Here is a 6,489-nt window from a genome sequence, read left to right as displayed (position 1 = left end):
GTTGCCAGCAATTCTTAATGTGAAAAATTAGGGATGTTTTTCTCCAGTGTAATGATGTATCATGTCACAGAGCTAGAACTTCTGTCCCCCTTCACCTTCTCCCCTGTACCTGTATCTCAGGAAGAGGTGAAATTTGGCTCTAGGTGATGTATTAGGCTTCTGCCTCTGAACAGGCTGGCCCAACATTGTTTATCTAGCCTTCCCCAAAAAGCAGGGACCCCAGAACTCTGTTTGTGTCCAGATAGGCATATTGCAACTTGTTCCCAACATATGATGGTCTGCAGGAGAAAGATATGGCTATCATGTAAAGAAAGCAGAATATAATCACCAGTGTGAAATGAGAATAAGAAATGTAGTTGTTTCTACCTGGTTACAGCCAGTTTTGTTCTGTTGTAGTTTGTTTCCAGATTACCTTGGTAACCCTCGGTACCTTAGGTTCAGGTGTTGAGGAAAGAGGCTACTAGTGCTTAACTCTGGATAACTACAATAAGAGTTAACACCAGTGTAACTGGGAGAAGGTCTGAAATATTCTAAAATGAGAAGCAGTTGGTGGAGTCCTAGATCTGAGTGTTAGGGAACAAACTTCTGGTTATATGATTTCTAACATAGCTGTTGACGCTAAGAAATCTTTGTCATTTATTTTCACACTCCTTAAATTGCATCTCAAGGTTCTTGCACCTTGCAAACTAGCACCCCATTTATGAAGTTTGATGCTTCTTGTTTTTGTCAAGGAAACAAATTTGCAGTTGTGGGTGCTGACACCATTTGCATTGAAGAATATTGTGAAAAAGAGATGAGTGTCAGTTTTTTTACCACATGCAAAATACTTATTTTCCAAGCATTTTTCTGTTTGCTTCTCTTTCCTTGTAATTGGTGCAGGCTATTGCTGCTATTACAGGGCCATTGTAAATATATTTCAAATACCTTAATCACTGTTATTCTGCAATAGTTAACTTCAAATAGGCTCTGTAGGCTTAAAGCCAGTAGAAATGTGAGCTGTACCAGACCACTGCTAACAGCCCTCATTAGTGCTACACTGTTTAGTGTACTGTGCAGTGACAGGCTTAGTGGGGACCTTGTGCAGGGGCATCTTGTATTGCCACCTTTTTTAAGATGGATGTGTTACTGCATTCTGGGGAAAGCCTCTGGCAAGGTCTGAAGGACCTCAGGATGAGGTTCTCAGATGGCCCAGGTTTCAGGGCTGCCACAGCCACAAGATAGTCTTGATAAATTGATGCAGACTGTCATTTAACTACAAGGGCCCTGCAGGAGCTGTGAGAAGGAACTTGTTGCCCAGCCCACAGGGAGCTTAGATTTCAAAGAGGAGCTGTGGAGGCAGGAACTGCAGGGTCTCATGACTCACTTCCCATCATCAGCTGGTCCTGCTGTTGGGGACAAGACTTATCTGTGAGATATTGCCACGATTCTTGACTCCCAGTTCCGCTGAATTCAGAATTGAGCAAAACGTCTTATCTTCAGCTTTTCTGGCTGAAAACAGAACAATGATGTTGCTAACTTCCTCCTCCTCTCTGCATTGAAGATATTATCTTATTCAGAAGAAAACAGCCTGTCAGGAGAACTTCCTAAAATACGGGTTTTTCCCCCTTCAAATTTTAATTAAACAGAAAATTCATATGCTAAACTGTGATTGAACACAGGAGCTATGTGCTCTATAATGGGCTCAAGTAGTGCACGCAGCCCTTTGTACTCAATTCATCAGGTCTTCTGTGTTTTGAAAGGCACAGAGGAAGGTTCTTACAAATTAATTTGTAAGACTTTGTTTTAGATCCTGGCTCAAGAGCAGACTACGAGTACCAAGGCATAATTGCAGAGCAAGAAAAAAAAATGCTGTTCTTTTGAGGTCTCTGGAAGTGCCTGCCTTTTCCATGGACTCAAATTACTGGATGATATTCTGAGTCTGTATTACTGCACAGATATCAAATGCTTGGGAGCTGATCTTTTAGGAACTAAGTCTGGCACTTTGGGAGAGATCCAAGCAGCAATTGTCTGCTTCAGGTAGTTGAACCTGTGCTAGTAGCCAGTGTAAGATATATTGTTGGCTGAGGCTGAGCTTCTTAACCTAGAAATAACTACTGTGAGGGTAACAGGATCCTGAAATCAGGTTCTGCCAAGAAAAGGAAGGTAAAACTTACTATCTGTAAAGCTTGGCTTTACAAAGCCTCAGATTTCTCACAAGGAAGAGTGTTGTTTTAGCTGCTCTCTTCAACAGAGAAGGTGACTCAGAACCTCCCTTTCTGCATTGCCCAGTGTTTCTTTTCTGTTCCCCCTCTAAGCTATGCCAGGACCAGCCCCACAGATAACCTCCCACTTAGGCAGGGGTGCTGCAGCCACAGCAGCACAGTGTAAGAGCCCTGCCTGTCACTGCACACCAGCAGATAACCTTCACCCCCCTGCTCCTTTCTGCACAGGGACTCCCATAACTATCAGGGAAGGCAGGTGAAGTGCAGAGGTGTGACAGCTGAACTCAGATCCATGGGACAGTGGACATCAGACAACCAGCTCCCAAGCATTGAGTCTGCTCTTTAGGGCAGCAGCAGGAGCAAAATGGTAATGCTCACATGCAGTGTTCGTTCATGCCTGAAATTTGGGAAGCCAGTTTTCCCCTGCAAAGGAAGGACATGGGAGTCTCCACAGGGCTCCACTGCAGCTGGGAGGGATGTCTGCCTCTCAGTCTGCCTGTCTCTGGTAAATGCAGGAGACTCTAGCCCAGCTTGCCAGAGCTCTCTCTTTCTCTCTGACAAGAACAGCCTGGCAGCTTCCTCTCCCTTGGACTTGGGGGACAGCAGTCAGCCTGCCATGCTGAGGGGCCCTAAACCAGCTCTGGCTGTGATCAGACAAGAACTGCAGGCTATAGTGGTCTCCCAGGTCAGCTCTTTTCCCCCTTCCTGGCAGAAAGACCACTTCCCCTGTGGTGTGATTTTAGTAGTGCTAGTGCTTCTCAGTGTAAAACAACTTCTGTTACTGGCATGAGTCTGCATTAATCTCATATTTCTTGTACATTTTCATGCCACTGTGCCTTGTCTGTTCTTTGTCCATGCTGTCATGTATGTGATGTGTCCTAGAGCAGGCAAGGAAATTGCTTGTCCCCAGCATTTGCTTTTGTGCAATTGTCAATTGTGTTTTCAAGCCAGTTGAAAAATAACATCAATACACCAAATGGTAAGTTCATACAGCTTTTCTTTTCAAATACATGTTGTCAGGCCTCCCATCAGGAGCTGATATTATTTAGACAATACATGTCTGATGGGTAAAGTAAAATATATGTTCCTCAAAAAAGGGTGCATGATTGTGTTTTGTTTCAATCTGTAGAGGGTAGCCTTCCGAACTGCACTGTGCCAGCTGTGCCTTGAAGTGGTTAAAATCTTTGGGAAGAGGTTTGGAAAAGCATGAAGTGCTTTGAAGAGATATCAGCAGTTGTCACTGTTATTTATGTTGGCACTAGCAGTGGATGTAGTCTGAGGCCCACTCTGGCAGGTGCAGTGTGTGCTCCTGATTCAGAGCCAAGGGGGAATCATGTCCTAGCCATGATTTCAAAGTACAAGTGAGGCAGAGAGAGATTCATGGATGTGTGCAGGGAAGGGCATGGCAGTGATGTCTGAGAGGAGGCTCAGGCATTTGGCAACAAGCAGCCTCAACCAGCCATGGCCATGAGCATGGAAAGCTCTGTGTCTCCGTGGTCGTATCTCTCCAAGAACACAATGCCAATAGTCTTAACAGCGAGCAAGCCTAACTTTTCATGTTTAAAAGGAACACAAAAATTATCAGCCTGTTTTGGTTTACCAGTAGATGTCAGTCAGCACTACTCACAACCCTTTGCACCTACAGTCCCTTCCCTTCTGTTTTCAATGGACAGAAGCAAATTTGTCATTTGTTTTACTGAGAGAAACTGAGATACAGAAACATTCCCTTCGTGGTGACAGAGAAAAGACAGAGGCAGAATCCATGGATTCCAACAGGTAATTTATGATACTAGACCCTCACACTTCAGTACTTGTTGCAAGCTTTATCTATCTCAGGCAGGTTATAATTCTCCCTACCACCTGTAAAAAGGTTTGTACAGGTTTTGCTCATTTTTTTCAGTCTTGTGAAAAGTTCTTAATGAGTGTTATTATTAGCCCAGAGCTGCTGCTTACGGGTCAGTCTTTAGCACCGAAGATTGTTAGTTGGAGGCTGCCCTGCCTCTGTATGTTTTGCAGACACGCCCTAGCAGGAGTCACGAAAAAAACAACATCAGAGAACAGCTAATAGTTGCTGATAAACTCTACTATTCAAAGTTTATCAGCAACTAATGAAAAAGGGAGGGGAGTAGCCAGCACCTGATGATATAGCTGATTACAAGCCCAGATGTTGTGCCATCCTTTTGCTGGTCACACAAACCCTAATTCTAGGTCTCCAAACATGACAAGTAAGGAGCCTGGGAGTGTGAGAGCAGTAAAAGCAGGAATTTCAGTGAGTGCCAGGTCCAGCCCCCGTCCCCGGGCTCAGAGGTTAAGGGATATGATAACGTGCATGTGCCGGGTTTTGGAGAGACATGGCACAGTTCAGTGCCTATGGCCCTTTTTTTAGAGGTGGCAAATGCCAGGCGTAGCTCATTGCCAGCCAGCCATGCTGTACACATGCAGGCACTCAGGCAGATGACAGAAGGGTGCCAGCCCCGCAGGGTGCGGTGAGATAAAGCCCTGGCTGAAGACTGCTGAAGGAGGAGTGCAAAAGTTCAGTTGACAAAACAATGGCTGTTCAGCGATGGCTCTCCAGCCTGAATCAGCCAGCTTTGCTGAGGCGGGCCATAGCAAGTTACAAGAGAGCCTGCGTGCATGGCAATAACAGGGCTCTACAGCACAGGCTGTCCCAAACAGCTCTGGATGCTGCTGTTTCCTGGCCACTGCCATCCCCAGAAGATACCAATCATTACTCTGATGGTACACTCACTTCTAGGTGCCAGAAGGCACAGAAGCCTAAGAAACAGACACTCAGAGCAAGATGCAAAGGAACTTGAAGCTGGATTTGCTTGTGCTGCCTAAGAAGGGACTGGGAAGCCATCCCAAGTGATCATTTCTATTGGCTGTGAGTCCCCGTGGTGTCCCCTTCTGCAGAAAGCATCAGAAATAATAGTAAAGGGCAAGCTCAGAGAGAAAAACTCCATATCTGTGCACACACGCCCCTGCAGACATATTGCTGTAAGGTTGCAAACCACCCAGGCTGTTCAGACATGTTTGGAGTTCACAGAGAGAGCAGGCTTTGAAAGCATATACAAAGACTTCTGGGACAGACAAAAGGACAGAGCTTCTTCTCAGTTTCCTACACAACTGAGAAGTGTTACAGCAGCAAGAGATGGTAGGGCTTCTGAATCCTTTCAGGAATACTGCCTCTTCTGCCTCAAAGAGTTTTATTCTGTTCAGGCCAGGAGAGGCCATGCCACCAGCAGGCATTCTTTACCATGAAGAGTGTAGCATGACCTTATTGTAAAACAGAACAGATTGTACTCGGTTCTGTTCTCTTACCAAATATTCATGAGGAAGGAGAGATGCGCCCAAAGGAACTGTTCAGCATTTCGGCATGAGGACCTATGTCCAGGGGCTGTGGTCAGGGTCTTTGTCACGACACAGAACAAGGAACATCAGCTAGAGACCTCTCATGTCTCCTCCATCCTTAGCCTGGTGACCATGGGTTGTTTATGAATGTGTCTTTTCACACGCTTTAGAAGATGTCAGCGTTCAACTTCTTGTCCTGTCCCTCTTCTGTGAGTCATTAAGATTTACTCACTGCCCCTTCTCTCCCACTCTGAGTGCCTGGAGGAGCTACCCCTAGATGTGCTGCTGTCCTGGTGAGAAGCTAAGTTCAGTGTCATCAATATTTGCTACTCCTGGTGTTCTACACCCAGACTTTCATTTACTCTCCATTCACACTTACTTTGGCATTTCTGTTGTGACTCTACTCCCGCTGCCTCTCCTGAGTACTGAGAACTACCTCCAGGCCTAGGGCACCTCACTGGCCTTCAGTGGCTCCTGGGTGACCCTGGGCTCCCTCCGCCCCTTTTGCATGCACTTGTCATCTCCATTTACACAGCCATTTCCAATGTAGGAGAGAAAACTTTAGTCTGGACAGGAGCAGAGCAACACAGTCAGAAAACCTGAGCTGCCCTGGCCAAGACAAACTCCAGGCAGTGGCTTTACTGAAAAAGCCAAGTACAGAGATGAGTTGGAACATAGTGGAACATAACCAGTGAGGCCAGATGGAAGGTGAGACAAAGAACTCTGGTATAAGTAGCTTAGGACTGTTCCGCTTTTTCCTGTGGCATTACTGGGTGAGTTGTGCAACTCAAGTTGTTCTCTTCTTTGTTACTGCCTTCATCTTTAAGACATTTAGTCTTGAAGATCCAAACATTTAGTCTGGCTTTCTGTTTTGGGTTATCTTTGATAAGACTTGATACCTGGTGATTCCCTGCTTTTCTTCCTCAGTTTACTTGTT

This window comes from Vidua macroura, chromosome 8 (assembly GCF_024509145.1).
Source record: "Vidua macroura isolate BioBank_ID:100142 chromosome 8, ASM2450914v1, whole genome shotgun sequence".
Taxonomy (NCBI): Eukaryota; Metazoa; Chordata; class Aves; order Passeriformes; family Viduidae; genus Vidua; species Vidua macroura.
The sequence above is the reverse complement of the archived record's forward strand: the minus strand, read 5'-3'. Positions refer to the sequence as shown.